Source organism: Dendrobates tinctorius, unplaced genomic scaffold (genome assembly GCF_039654945.1).
Source record: "Dendrobates tinctorius isolate UK_male_01 unplaced genomic scaffold, ASM3965494v1 ptg000021l, whole genome shotgun sequence".
NCBI lineage: Eukaryota > Metazoa > Chordata > Amphibia > Anura > Dendrobatidae > Dendrobates > Dendrobates tinctorius.
The window spans coordinates 27,649,721-27,666,072 of record NW_027361689.1 but is presented as its reverse complement, the minus strand read 5'-3'; positions in this window follow the sequence as shown (position 1 = coordinate 27,666,072).

Sequence of the window (16,352 nt, the reverse complement as noted above, 5' to 3'; positions counted from 1 at the left end):
TTTCCCCATTATGTAGATAGGGGCAAAATTGTTTGGTGAATTGGAACGCGCAGGGTTAAAATTTCGCCTCACAACATAGCCTAGGACACTCTTGGGGTCCAGACGTGTGACTGTGCCAAACTTTGTGGCTGTAGCTGCGACGGTGCGGATGCCAATCCCGGACATACACACAAGTAGGATTCTGGCTAGGTGGGAGCAATGCCTAGTAGACCAACATCACAAAACAATCACTGACCTCAGGTGAGACCAGTCAAAGAAAACACTGCGGCAGCCGGCAAAGGCGCTCAATCACAGTGAAATCCTAGGTGCATTATGGACTACTAGGCATTGCTCCCACCTAGCCAGAATCCTACTCCACACTGATGAGGGGCAACACCCCGAAACAGCTGTCTGTGGTTGGATACCTGGCCTTGGTATTTCCCTTGTCATATCTGTAAACTCGTAAAGAGCTGGATATTGACTTAAAGGGCCACTTAATACGGTGGTAATGGTGGTTTCCGAAAGGAGTCACTCCTTGGCTGGGTCCTTCCCTGGAGGAAGATCTGGCTAGTCCCGTGTTTGAGACTCTTAAATGAGGCTCCAAGGACTTTATTTGCATATTCGTATTTCCCAGGGAGCAATGCACCTAGGATTTCACTGATTGAGCGCCTTTGCCGGCTGCTGCAGTGTTTTCTTTGACTGGTCTCCCTGAGGTCAGTGATTGATTCGTGAACTTTATTATCTAGCAAACACCAAAAAACAGAGCAAGGAAGCATATGCCAAGTAAAATACACAAATGTTTATTCACAAATAATTCTAAAAATAGAAAGAATAAAAAATAGAGCCAGAAATACAAAAAACTCTCTCCAGGGACATATATCAATTCCTATTCCAGAAGAATCAAAATGGAGCACTTTGGAAGCCTTACAAACATAGAAAATCTTATTCAAATAATATATCCAGACATATAATGGGAGTAAATTCTCCTAAAAGCTGAGTAGCTTATATGGAAATTATCAGCATAAGAAGGTATATCAATAGTATAATGGAGGCTAAATCCTACTAGTGCTAAGAATACAAGCTGCTAGATGTACACAAAGAATTATGCATAACATTAATGAAATTAGCATAAGGTACTTAGTGCTTACACATAAATGTAACTAGACCAAAAACATAAAGTGCCTAGTGCATATCTAATCCTGACTACAATAGCCATATAGAGATACACCTTACTTTTGACTCTGCAAAAACTCTTACTGTTTCTCTTATTCATTCTCATCTCGACTATTGTAACTCTCTTCTAATCGGTCTCCCTCTTACCAAACTCTCCTCTCTCCAATCTGTCTTGAATGCTGCAGCCAGGATCATATTCCTCACCAATCGTTACACCGATGCCTCTACCTTGTGCCAGTCCTTACACTGGCTACCCATCCACTCCAGAATTCAGTATAAACTTATTACCCTCACCCACAAAGCCCTCCATGGCTCAGCACCACCCTACATCTCCTCCCTTGTTCCAGTATACTACCCTACCCGAGCCCTCCGTTCTGCTGATGACCTGAGGTTAGCATCCTCAATAATCAGAACCTCCCACTCCCGTCTCCAAGACTTTACACGTGCTGCGCCAATTCTTTAGAATGCACTTCCCAGGTTAATACGATTAGTCCCCAATCCCCAAAATTTTAAGCGTGCCCTGAAAACGCATTTATTCAGACTGGCCTATCGCCTCAACACATTAACCTAATCTATCCCTGTGTGGCACAGCCAATAGTTTTACCATAACCAGGTTGTGACGGACTCAGCTCCTGCTGAGCCCATTTTTTGAGTGGACCCTCTGGGTCGTGGCACCCACCCACCGAGGGCGAGCTGACCTTGTGAGAATCCACCCCCTATACAGGGAGTGTCAGGGGCAAGACCAAGGGGGTGAGCCACCACGACTGCTGGGACCAGACGGCCGGCTCAGGGGACACTAGACGAGTGCCTGATGACAAGGACGAGCAGGAAGCAAGACGAGACTAGACGTAGGTGCAAGGTATCTTCATTAGAATAACACAAGATCACATACAGAGAAAACAAGCAAAACGTGCAAGGTGCGCGCGTGAGCACGCCAAGGTCCATAACATGGTACGTGCCAGATGGCACGCCTAAGCACAGTTAATGGCATGATGGCATCGGACTCCGGACTACTGGCAAACCGACAGGGTCCAGGGATCAGGCTGCGGACGTCAGCTCCGGACATCAGGCCGTAGTCATCTGGTTCCGGACCTCTGGCAACGGTCGGCAGGTTCCGGGCATCCGGCAGGCAAACCAGGGTTCAGGCAAGGAGGCACGACAGATATCCAAGCAGGGTGCGTGTTTAGGGAACACGCCAAGGTCCAAGGCTAGGTGCGTGTGTAGGGGACATGCCAGGGTCCAAGGCTAGGTGCGTGTGTAGGGGACACACCAGGGTTCAAGACTAGGTGCAAGGCAAGGTGCGTGTGTAGGGGACACGCCAGGGTTCAAAGCGAGGTGCGTGTGTAAGGGACACGCCAAGGTTCGCAAACGAGACAGGGTGCGTGTGTAGCCACGCCAAGCATAGAATAAGACAGAGTGCGTGTAGAGACACGCCAAGGTTCAAGGTACAAGACAGAGTGCGTGTAGAGACACGCCAAGGTTCAAGGTACAAGACAGAGTGCGTGTTGAGACACGCAAAGGCACAAGACAGGGTGCGTGTAGAGACACGCCAAGGCACAAGACAGGGTGCGTGTAGAGACACGCCAGGGTTCAGAGCAGGGCTGCGTGCTAGGAGCTACGCAGGGACGCACACCTCACTGGCCAATGCACACGGCTGTAACGCCAGCACAAGGCACGACTAAGGCACAGGAGGGGGCAAAGGAACCTTCGTGCTAGGAGCCACGCCAGGTTCAGGGCAGGGTGCGTGCTAGGAGCCACGCCAGGGTTCAAGGCAGGGTGCGTGCTAGGAGCCACGCCAGGGTTCAAGGCAGGGTGCGTGCTAGGAGCCACGCCAGGGCACAAGGAAGGGCTGCGTGCTAGGAGCCACGCAGGGGGCACGCCACACTGGCCAGTACACACGGCTGTACACAAACACGTGGTACTTACCACGGCACAGGAGACGGCCAAGGGGAACCCACGCCGGGGTTCAATGCAAGGACAAGGCAGGGAACAAGCCAAGGAATACAGGCAGAAACAGAGCCAGGTCAGAGAGAGGACAGAGTCTAGCAGCGGAGCGTAGGCAGAAGCCCAGAGCCGGGCCAAGGGAAGACCTTGGGACTAGACAAAGAAACGAGCACTAAGGAGAGGAGAAATGGTGCGTGTGCCAGGGTGCACTACAGAGCACCATAGGAGAGAGCGAGGCAGAGCAAGCAAAGACTGAGACCATAGGGAGGAACACAAAGCAAGGAATAGCAAGGCAGAGAACACAGGGAGGACTACAAGTCAAAGCATAGCAAAAGCAAGACATGGCAAAACAGGCGAGGCAGAGAACAAAGGAAGGACTACAAGTCAAAGCATAGCTAAGGCAAGACATAGCAAAACAGACTAAGACAAAGAACAGCAGAAGGACTACAAGGCAAAGACAAACATGGCACGAGAGACAACACAAGACAAGAGGCGGAATACGAGCACGGAGCGTGTGCAGAGACGCACTACAGAGCAAAGTGCAAGGGCACAGAATAGAGGGAGCAACCCCACAGACCCAGAGCCTTGCAGGGAAGCAACACAATAATCAGGCCCTGAGCATAGGAAGAGGCGGCCTGATATAGGGCATAGCACCTCCTCCTCCAGGTCAGGACCAGGGGAGAACTTCCGGATTCTAGACATGACGAGATGATAGCAGAACCAGACAGTGCAGGATCTTAGGAAACGTCACATGATCAGGGTTTCAGACATGACGAGATGATCACCGAACCAACCAGTGCAGGATCCTAGGAAGAACACATGATCCGGGATTCTAGACATGACGAGATGATTGCAGAACCAGACAGTGCAGGATCTTAAGAAACATCACATGATCAAGGACTCCAGACATGACGAGAAGATCACAGAAGGCAGAGCAGAAACGCAGGGATCCTGCAGCTCAGACATGAGGTGAGTCTGCACACAGCTCTAGCGAACATGCAGGACAGCAGACAAAACATGCGCATGCACATCGCTCCAGTTCTTGAGACAAACAGACATGGCAGACATGGCGGACGTGACAGTACCCCCCTCTTTAAGCCCCCTCTCACCGGGGCTGGAAAGAAGAAAAAAAAAAAAATTTTTCTTCGGCAGAAACCAGAGTTTAGTACAAACCACTCCAACAATGTTGATCCGACATCTGAAACGGACACCTGCACCGGTCAAGACACAGGAGCCGCTAACGAGACATGAAGATCCAGTGGGGAGGACTGCGGTTAGACAAGCAAGTCTTCTTACTCTGGCTGCCATCATTTCCAAATGAGTCCAGAGGTCAAGGGCCAGGTCTGATTTACATCAGAAGAGTGGCCGGGGTACCGCCATATTCAGGAGAGTCCAGGAGACAGAGCAGATCAGATTCTATAACAGACGGGTCATCAGACGGGTAGCCGAGGTACCAGCGGAGTCCATGGCCTGATTAACTGTGACGGACTCAGCTCCTGCTGAGCCCATTTTTTGAGTGGACCCTCTGGGTCGTGGCACCCACCCACCGAGGGCGAGCTGACCTTGTGAGAATCCACCCCCTATACAGGGAGTGTCAGGGGCAAGACCAAGGGGGTGAGCCACCACGACTGCTGGGACCAGACGGCCGGCTCAGGGGACACTAGACGAGTGTCTGACGACAAGGACGAGCAGGAAGCAAGACGAGACTAGACGTAGGTGCAAGGTATCTTCATTAGAATAACACAAGATCACATACAGAGAAAACAAGCAAAACGTGCAAGGTGCGCGCGTGAGCACGCCAAGGTCCATAACATGGTACGTGCCAGATGGCACGCCTAAGCACAGGTAATGGCATGATGGCATCGGACTCCGGACTGCTGGCAAACCGACAGGGTCCAGGGATCAGGCTGCGGACGTCAGCTCCGGACATCAGGCCGTAGTCATCTGGTTCCGGACCTCTGGCAACGGTCGGCAGGTTCCGGGCATCCGGCAGGCAAACCAGGGTTCAGGCAAGGAGGCACGACAGATATCCAAGCAGGGTGCGTGTTTAGGGAACACGCCAAGGTCCAAGGCTAGGTGCGTGTGTAGGGGACATGCCAGGGTCCAAGGCTAGGTGCGTGTGTAGGGGACACACCAGGGTTCAAGACTAGGTGCGTGTGTAGGGGACACGCCAGGGTTCAAAGCGAGGTGCGTGTGTAAGGGACACGCCAAGGTTCGCAAACGAGACAGGGTGCGTGTGTAGCCACGCCAAGCATAGAATAAGACAGAGTGCGTGTAGAGACACGCCAAGGTTCAAGGTACAAGACAGAGTGCGTGTAGAGACACGCCAAGGTTCAAGGTACAAGACAGAGTGCGTGTTGAGACACGCAAAGGCACAAGACAGGGTGCGTGTAGAGACACGCCAAGGCACAAGACAGGGTGCGTGTAGAGACACGCCAGGGTTCAGAGCAGGGCTGCGTGCTAGGAGCTACGCAGGGACGCACACCTCACTGGCCAATGCACACGGCTGTAACGCCAGCACAAGGCACGAATAAGGCACAGGAGGGGGCAAAGGAACCTTCGTGCTAGGAGCCACGCCAGGTTCAGGGCAGGGTGCGTGCTAGGAGCCACGCCAGGGTTCAAGGCAGGGTGCGTGCTAGGAGCCACGCCAGGGTTCAAGGCAGGGTGCGTGCTAGGAGCCACGCCAGGGCACAAGGAAGGGCTGCGTGCTAGGAGCCACGCAGGGGGCACGCCACACTGGCCAGTACACAAACACGTGGTACTTACCACGGCACAGGAGACGGCCAAGGGGAACCCACGCCGGGGTTCAATGCAAGGACAAGGCAGGGAACAAGCCAAGGAATACAGGCAGAAACAGAGCCAGGTCAGAGAGAGGACAGAGTCTAGCAGCGGAGCGTAGGCAGAAGCCCAGAGCCGGGCCAAGGGAAGACCTTGGGACTAGACAAAGAAACGAGCACTAAGGAGAGGAGAAATGGTGCGTGTGCCAGGGTGCACTACAGAGCACCATAGGAGAGAGCGAGGCAGAGCAAGCAAAGACTGAGACCATAGGGAGGAACACAAAGCAAGGAATAGCAAGGCAGAGAACACAGGGAGGACTACAAGTCAAAGCATAGCAAAAGCAAGACATGGCAAAACAGGCGAGGCAGAGAACAAAGGAAGGACTACAAGTCAAAGCATAGCTAAGGCGAGACATAGCAAAACAGACTAAGACAAAGAACAGCAGAAGGACTACAAGGCAAAGACAAACATGGCACGAGAGACAACACAAGACATGGCACAAGACAAGAGGCGGAATACGAGCACGGAGCGTGTGCAGAGACGCACTACAGAGCAAAGTGCAAGGGCACAGAATAGAGGGAGCAACCCCACAGACTCAAGAGCCTTGCAGGGAAGCAACACAATAATCAGGCCCTGAGCATAGGAAGAGGCGGCCTGATATAGGGCATAGCACCTCCTCCTCCAGGTCAGGACCAGGGGAGAACTTCCGGATTCTAGACATGACGAGATGATAGCAGAACCAGACAGTGCAGGATCTTAGGAAACGTCACATGATCAGGGTTTCAGACATGACGAGATGATCACCGAACCAACCAGTGCAGGATCCTAGGAAGAACACATGATCCGGGATTCTAGACATGACGAGATGATTGCAGAACCAGACAGTGCAGGATCTTAAGAAACATCACATGATCAAGGACTCCAGACATGACGAGAAGATCACAGAAGGCAGAGCAGAAACGCAGGGATCCTGCAGCTCAGACATGAGGTGAGTCTGCACACAGCTCTAGCGAACATGCAGGACAGCAGACAAAACATGCGCATGCACATCGCTCCAGTTCTTGAGACAAACAGACATGGCAGACATGGCGGACGTGACACAGGTTCCCCGCATCATGTTCCCACATGCTTTATGCATCCATTAGCCCTCTGCGTCTGTACTGTTACACACTTAACATTATGGCTGGTCCATACAATCAGGGCAACTGTTACCACCCACCTTTCGTGTCTCCCCTTTTTTCCTCATAGATTGTAAGCTTGCGAGCAGGGCCCTCATTCCTCTTGGTATCTGTTATGATCTATGTGATTATTGTTATGCTGTAATGTCTATTGTCTGTACAAATCCCCTCTGAAATGTAAAGTGCTGCGGAATATGTCGGCGCTATAGAAATAAAATGTATTATTATTATTATTTTATTATACACAAATCAATAATATGCATACAATCCCAGGGACTAATATCCCACACAATATATAGCATGGCAATACACGAGTGCAGTGAAGTAGCAACAAAGATAAACAAAGTATATGGATAAGAAAAGACGGAATCATGAACTGATGGAAGCAGTCCTGATTCCCAACGCATCTTTTGCGTGTTGCTTCTTCCTTAGGGGGTTCTTATTCAGATAGATGTGTTTGTATAGTGTTCTTTAAACATTGGTGGCAGCGATTAGACATGGCGCGCCCGCCGACGGCTCGGGAGTGACTTCACCACCGGTCAGCGTCCACACCGCCATCAGACATGTCACGGAGACGCCCGGCTGGCAGTCAGAGAGAGCGCACTCCGCAAGTGTGCAGGGGGCGTGTATTAGTGAATGACTAGTCTAAGTACACAGTATGTGGAGTGAGTCAGAATACACCCCATAGGTGCATAGTAAGTACTGCCTGCAACAGAAAATGATTACTGCAGCAAAAGACCCAGGATTAAACCCATTAAGTAAACCTGTGCATATAAAGTATATAATGTATGCCCCATATGATCGGTATGTGCTGAAAACAAAAAAACATTGTAACAGCAAATAAAGTGAGTGAAATAGAGCTCAATATATTAAACTAACGCACTATAGGTGCGTGATATATAACAAACAAGTGAAGTGTTAGGTGGCTGTAATATGGAAGATATTGTGTGGGATATTAATCCCTGCAGTATAAATTTGAATATATAGACAAAAGCACTATAGTTCACTATAAATGCGTGATATATGACAAACAAGTAAAGTGTGAACTAGCTGTAATATTAATGACATTCGTTCAGATGACAGGATCATGGATGTGTGTGGGATTAGCTAGACTTCTGTCATCATCACACCATCTGTAGCATACCAAAGACCATATACTGTTAGTTGTGCCAGTGAAACACTTCTGCCATTAGGCAGCTAGTAATATAGTAAGCAGACACTCACTATAAGAGTGCATGACCATAGGTCATTGATATGGACATAGAAGAGCAGGAAATGCTCCACTGTCTGCTTCATAGTTAGCTAGCAAGTGGGAGTAAGCAGCATTCACTCTATTAAGTACACTACACCAAGGGCAAAGAGAGAGGGCCAGAAAGGTATCACGCTGCAGCTCTGCAGGTAACTGCAAACTCCCCAAGATGGCAGCAGGTGGAGGGAAGACTAAAATACTGCTCAGACCAGACCAGTAGCACTGCAGCGAGGCTACCACCACGTGGCAGCAGAATAGTCAAACAAGCCAGGTCGATATGAGAGAGTAGCACAGTACCAAGGGAAACACCAAACAGAGTCAGAGGAACGCCAAAAAGATCAGTACCAGTCAGAAGCAGAAATATCAGAAGCAAGAGACAGGAGCAGGTCAGAGCCAAAGCAGACTCGGGTTATAGGGGAATCACAAGGACACACATAGATGGGACGAGCAGGGATGGAGAACACAGACACAAGCAAAGTCAGCCGAGTACAGCAGGATAAACCAGGATAAACGAGTCAGCTACACATGCCCTAGGCAGGAAATATAACTGACACTGCCTCCAGGAAGCAGCGCAGAGAAATAGTCGACCTGACACCAGAACGACGCAGAGAAAAGTTAACCCCTGAATGACCAGACTGGGAAAAGGAGAGACAGGAAAAACCCGGTCTGGATCAAGACAAAAGGAACATGTAAATAACTTTAGTCTGTCCCTTCGTCGGTATAGTTTTTTTTACAGGTGACGGAGGCCAGCCCAGTTACATGAGTAACACCAAGCTTGTTACCTCTTGTAAGACCCAAAGTCATTGTCTGTTGTAAGACCCTGTAACCATGAAACATGTTGCCTCTTCAGAAGTAAAGCTGTTATTCACTTGTTAACTGTGTAGGACTGCATTTCTTCTGTTACTCTACAACAAAGGGCAAACAAATATAAATTATAATACAGAACCACTAAAACAATTATGACACCCTTTACATGCCATATCTTTTCTATCATTTGCCACTAAGAAGAGTTTGTTTGCCCATTGACCATTTCAGTGTACTACTATACCAGGTGGTGCCATTTATTAAAATGGTCCATCTTGTCACTCACTTTGAATTTTTCTAAAAATGAGTTCTGCAAAGGTCATTTCATGGTAGCTCTAAACCCACTCACAGGTCATAGGTAATTTATCTCATCGTTCCTGTCTTAGCTACCAGAAGACGAAAACTAAAAAAAAAAAAAAAAAAAAAAAATCTGATCAGAATTATTAACCACAAAAGCTGAATAATTTAATCAATGCTACACTCTACCGGGCATGTTCCTCTACAGTATGAAAAGTAATACATGGCTGCTACATTATCTAATTTGATATAGCTAATAAGAGCAATTAACCTATCCATCCCTCCGTTCCCATTTTCAATTATTTGGATCTAATTGCTTTGTAACTGTGAGCTGTTCTTTGTGAGACATATTCTGAAATACATCCCAGATAGAGAACACCAGGGAGGTCCGGACTCCCAGCAGAAATGCCACCAAATTTGGAAATTAAATATTTAATTTAAACATGAGTTCTCGTTCAACCGCGAATAACCTTGTGCAAGAAAGAATCTGAGACGCAAAATGTGCAAAGGTTATGGGAAAAGTTATCATCTCATTATTAGATATTGTCATTGTTGTTTTCATCATTCTTGTACTGTTTTTGTAATATACTTTTTTAGATGTTTATTATTATTATTGTTACACTGTTCCATTGTTGCATAGTTAGTATGGTTAAAAAAGACACTTGTCACTCAAGTTCAATTGAGGAATGGGAAACGATAAAGAGGATGGGGTATAGGTGTATCCATAATGAATGATCCAGTCTGCCATAAAGAGCAGGTTCTTCCCTTCTGATCCCAAGGGTCGATGAATCGAGCATCATTCAGAACAAGAATTCTACACATGTACATAAAAATTTATGTTATTTTTCTGTGAAAAATGCATCTATGTCTTTTTTTAAACCATCAATGGTTCCCGCTGAGACCTAATTCTGAGATTGGCTGATCCACAGATAAATAGTTCCTATAATAAAGATTCCTTGTCTCCTCTGGAGATTGAACCTGTCTTTCTCCAAGCAGAGGGCGAACACGTCGGTCTTCTGTGGCATTTTTGACCATATTTTTGTATGGCCCATTTAGTGTTGAGCATTCCGATACCGCAAGTATCGGGTATCGGCCGATATTAGCGGTATCGGAATTCCGATACGGACTTCCGATACTTTTGTCATATCGGATTCCGGAATCGGAATCGGAAGTTCCCATCATGCGATGAGCCTGCTTGCTTTGATTAAGCCAATGGGAATCCTCCGAAGTGTGGGCACATCCTGTTAGGCATGTAGGCATGTTAACTATTGGCATGGCTGTGATTGGCTGCCGAAATGATGTCATGATGCACTATAAAAGCCACCGCAGCCGCCATTTCTGGTCACTCTGCTGTGAATTCAGTTAGGGACAGGCTGCTGTAGAAGACTGTGAGGGACAGTTAGAAATAGCGATTCCACCAAACATCTAGTGCTTTACCCAGGCTACATAAACCACCACTGTAGCCTTCTTTGCCCTAGCAGCAGTGTTCACAGCTGTCTGCAAGGGCTGTGTGAGTGCAGCTCACGCTGTGGAGTGGGTCCTGCAGCCACGTCAGGCTGTAGGCCACCCAGTGTGATCACTGCTGCCTCATACATCTTTTATTTTTTGAGCTGCATTTTTTACATAATTTCAATCTAGTGTGCTTCCATCCGTATCCATATACGTTGGTTGCAAACACTAGTAGTAGATAGCGGAGCCTTTCTGCAGCCTTTCAGTGCTAGTGTCCACTTTGCTGCACTGTTCACGGCTGTCTGAGAGGTCTCTGACTGTGTGTGAGTGCAGCTCACGCTGAGTAGTGTGTCCTGCAGCTACGTCTGGCTGTAGGACGCTCAGCGTGCGTCAGTGCCTCACACATATTTTTATTTGAGTGCAGCTCATTTTTTCTTCTATTAGTGTGCATCCATCCGTCTCCATCTACGGTGGTTGCAAACACTATAAAGGAGTACACAGTGGAGCCTTTCTGCAGCCTGTCAGTGCCAGTGCCCACTTAGCTGCACTGTTGACAGCTGTCTGAGAGGCCTCTGACTGTGTGTGAGTGCAGCTCACGCTGAGTAGAGTGTCCTGCAGCTACGTCTGGTTGTAGGACGCTCAACGTGCGTCACTGCCTCACACATATTTGTCTTTGAGTGCAGCTCATTTTTTCTTCTCCTATTAGTGTGCATCCATCCGTATCCATCAACATTGGTTGGTTGCAAACACTATATAGGAGTAGATAGAGGAGCCTTTTTTTCTGGCTTGTGCCCTGCCGGCGCAGCCAGATTAGTATTACCCAATTTTTTTGGAGCCTCATCTTTTGCATTGTAGGTTACCTGCCTGCATTGTAATAGCTCCAAAAAGTTGGTGATACTATCAGTTTCAATTCTTTGTTCACATACTTTGAGTTTGTTTCCAACAAAGAAACCACAAAAAAAGTTCACCAAACACTACATTTTGAACTTGTGTAGGCCACATCAGCTCCTATTAAAGTCTAGTCCACACACACACACACTTCATAAAATTAGTGTTTCTTGTACCTGTAACCAGCTGTTCAGGAATAAGCACACTAAGGCCCCCCTTAGGCAAAAAAGTACAATCTTAAGCAGTCTTGCAAGATGAAGAAGGCAGGGAGTAAGGCGCGTGGGCGTGGGCGTGGGCGTGGAGTTTCAGCAGGGAGAGGACGTGGGGATTCTGCAGGGAGAGGACGTGGGGATTCTACAGGTAGAGGACGTGGGGATTCTGGGCCTGCTGCGGGCACCAGTGGATCAGCATCCCCCAGTTTTAGCAGGCAACAGTCCTTTATGCGCAGCTTTGTAGGACCTCAACGTACCCCACTGCTGCGGGAGGAACAAATTGAAGCCGTTGTCGGATGGATGGCAGCTAACGCATCGACTTCAATTACTTCCGCATCCTCTCAGGGTCAGAGCACCGAAGAGCAACCATCTGTCTCTTCACCACCTGCCAAAGTGCCCAGGCAGTCAGAGAGACATGGACAGGAGCCATCACAGTCTCTACTTCTGTTCTCGGAATCTGTTGGCTTGGAAAGAGGGGGCCAGCCAAGCAGCATTCCTGAATGTGAAGAAGAGGGAGTATGCAGTGATGCGCAACTTCTTTGTCCCTCTGAATCTGAAGAGGCGAGTGGGCCAGTGCCTATGGTCAGCACACCTCAGTACGCATCAGATGATGACGAGACTCAGTTGCCACTTTCTGGTGCGTACGGTGCTGGCGAGACAACCCCGGAGAAGCAGCTGTTTGAAGAGGGGAGGGAAGATGATGAGGTCCTTGACCCATCATGGCGTGAGCAACAGGAAGGTGGTGGGAGCAGCTCGGAGGAAGAGATTCCCCTACCGGCCAAAACAGGAGGCAGAGGGAGGGGGAAGACTTGGTTGCCTGTACCCTCCACTTCGGCACCCGTTAGGAGCATTCCTCCTTCCAAAGGCAAACCGGGCGCTCACAAGAGTTGCAGTGCGTGGTCCTTTTTTGACACAGTTGCAGATGACATTTGCTTTGTCAAATGCAAGCTGTGTCATCAGAGAGTCAAAAGAGGGAGAAATGTCAGCAACCTCAATACCACAAATATGTGGAAACATGTGCGCACCAAGCACGAGTTGGAGTTGCAGAGACACCCTGAAGACGTAGGCCAACGTACAGCACCACCTACCACCTCTTCAGTTCGTGTTGGGCCCTCTTCCTCCAGCTCACACACTGCTGGTTCGGCTTCCTCACAGGATCGCCAAGGAAGAACCTCTGCCACTGTTGTCCGGAGACCCTGTCAGATTACACCCATAGCAGCACGTTCCCATCCATCACAGCCATCGGTAGCACAGGCATGGGATAAAAGGCGCCCTTACTCGGCAAACCATCCCCGAGCACAGTCTCTGAAGGCTGGCATTGCCAAACTTCTGGCAGTTGAAATGCTGTCATTCAGGCTGGTGGACACTGACACCTTCCGGGACTTAATGGCATTGGCAGTCCCCCAATACAACGTGCCCAGCCGCTTTTATTTCAGCAGGCGAGCCGTCCCTGCCCTGCAGAAACATGTTGAGGGCAAAATAAAACATGCGCTACTAAACGCCGTTAGTAGCAAGGTCCACCTGACCACCGATGCGTGGACCAGTAACCATGGACAGGGACGATACCTTTCCCTCACTGCCCACTGGGTCAATGTTGTGGAGCCGGGTACGGATCTGGAGAGTGGCGCTGTACGTGTTCTTCCAACGCCACGGATTGCAGGACTCCAGTCTGTACACATAGACTCCTCCTCCTACTCAAGTTCCTCAGAAACAGCAGAGCAGGAGCCTGTTACGACCGATATGAGCACAGCCGTGGCCAAACGTCAACAGGCTGTACTCAAATTAATTTCTTTGGGGAATCGAAGCCACACAGCGCAGGAGCTCTGGAATGCTATCAAGCTGGAGAGCGATGTGTGGTTTGGGCCAGCGAATCTCCAGCCGGGCTTGGTAGTGTGTGACAATGGCCGAAATCTGGTGGCAGCTCTTGGCCTAGGCAACCTCACACACATCCCATGTCTGGCACATGTTCTTAACTTGGTCGTGCAGAGCTTTCTGAGGGACTATCCGGATCTTGCTGCACTGTTGCACAAGGTCCGCATAGAGTGCGCTCACTTGCGACGTTCCAGCACGGCAAGATCGCGCCTCGCTGCTCTGCAGCGACGATTTGGCCTTCCGGAACATCGCATCATATGTGACCTACCCACCCGGTGGAATTCAACGTTACATATGTTGGAGCGGTTGTGTGAGCAGCAGGCAGCAGTCATGGAGTACCAGCTGCATCAGGCGCAAACAAGTCGCACTGTGCGCCGTTCACACTTCAGCACCATTGAGTGGGCCTCTATGAAGGACATCTGCCTCGTTTTGCGTGCCTTCGATGAATCCACGCGGATGGCGAGTGCAGATGATGCACTAGTCAGCATGACTGTCCCCCTTATCTGCCTGCTTCAACAAACACTGCAAGCACTAAGGGATGAGGTTTCAGAAGAGGTGGAGGATGAGGAGTCCCAAATGCCATCTGCTTCTGGACAGTCTGCGCTACGTGTTTCCTCACAAAGGCCTAGGCAGGGGACACTTTGTGAGGAGGATGAGGAGGAGTCGATGGAGGAGGAAGACATCTCTCCAGAGGAGGGAGGTACACAAACCTCTACTCAGTATGTACAGCGAGGGTGGGGTGATGCAGAGCAGGCCGAGGTCACGCCTCAAACAGGGGACAGCGGTTCTTTGGCAGTTGGGAGTCTGCAGCACATGGTTGATTTCATGCTGCAGTGCCTGAGAAACGACCGCCGCATCGCCCACATTCTCGTCTCGGCTGATTATTGGGTGTACACCCTCCTAGATCCTCGCTACCGGGACAGCGTACAAAGGCTCATACCAACGTTGAACCGGGAGCGTAAAATGCGGGAGTACGAAGAGTCACTGGTGCAGTCCATAATGTTTTCCATTCCACCCGACAGCATTGTTGCTAGTGCTTTACAAAGCAGCTCTGTGCGTCGAGGCAGTGGAGGAAACTCTGCACAAAGAGGGAGCAGAGGCAGCGCCGCAGCACAAGGCAAGACCACTATGGCCCAAATGTGGCAAAGTTTTGTGTGTCCACCACAATTGTCTACACCATCAGCGACGCCTCGAGTCAGCAGGAGGCAACGCTTCCGTCAGATGGTGTCAGACTACATGTCTTGCCCTGTCGCTGTACTCCCAGATGGCTCTTCCCCCTTCAAGTTTTGGGTCTCTAAGCTGGATACATGGCCAGAGCTTAGCCAGTATGCATTGGAGGTGCTGGCTTGCCCTGCTGCCAGTGTATTATCGGAACGTGTCTTTAGTGCCGCAGGTGGTGTACTAACAGACCGTCGCACGCGACTATCTTCCGATAATGTTGACCGGCTGACTTTTCTGAAAATGAACAAGGCCTGGATCTCCAAAGACTTTGCCATTCCTCTTACAGACTAAATTAGTGGTTGGCAACTGTATCCAGGTCTGCTGGTGTGTTCATTTTTCTACCACCTGAACTATAATCCCTTTGCTTCAACACAGCCAGTTGTCGCTCAGATGTGTCGTCTGCACAGAGAAACACACTAGCTCCTGTGTTAGTGGGGTTCAGTAATGCCAGCTGATCCCCTGCTGTGTGGACGGCAAAGTCACCAGCTCCATCAACATTCAAACCACTACTGATTTTTAACCGTGCCCAACTTAGGTCTCTGGCTCCACTGTCTCTACTATTTCCCCTGACCTCCAACCCCGCCATCTACATCTCTGAAGTGGCGTCAGCACAATCTACACTTGTTCCTGTGTTCCTGTGGCTCAGTCCCATCAGTTTATCCCCTGATGTGTGTCCGGCAAGGTCTCCTGCTCTGTCCACATTCCCATAACCAGTAGTGGGAATGAGGACAGAGCTGGCGAACTTGCCGGACAAACATCAGGGGATCAACTGACGGGACTGAGCACCAGTAACACAGGAACAAGTGTAGATTGTGCTGACGCAACTTCAGAGATGTAGCTGGCGGGGTTGGAGGCCAGGGTAAATAGTAGAGACAGTGGAGCCAGAGGCCTAAGTGGAGCATGGTTAGAATCAGTAGTAGTCCACAACCTCCATAAAAACCGCTGCCCATTGGCCTCTGCATGCGGCATGCGTAATCCTGGGCTCCAACAGCGTCAGTTGGTGTTCAGAAGTGTCGTCTCCACAGAGCCAAACACATTCGTTAGAGTGTTAGTGGGGTTCAGCACTGCCAGCTGTTCCCCTGCTGTGGAGATGGCAAGTCTCCTGCTGCCTTCACCTGCCAAAATCCAGTAGGCCACAGCCTGCTCCTCGCCTAATCCTGGGCTCCAACAGCGTCAGTTGGTGTTCAGAAGTGTCGTCTCCACAGAGCCAAACACATTCGTTAGAGTGTTAGTGGGGTTCAGCACTGCCAGCTGTTCCCCTGCTGTGGAGATGGCAAGTCTCCTGCTGCCTTCACCTGCCAAAATCCA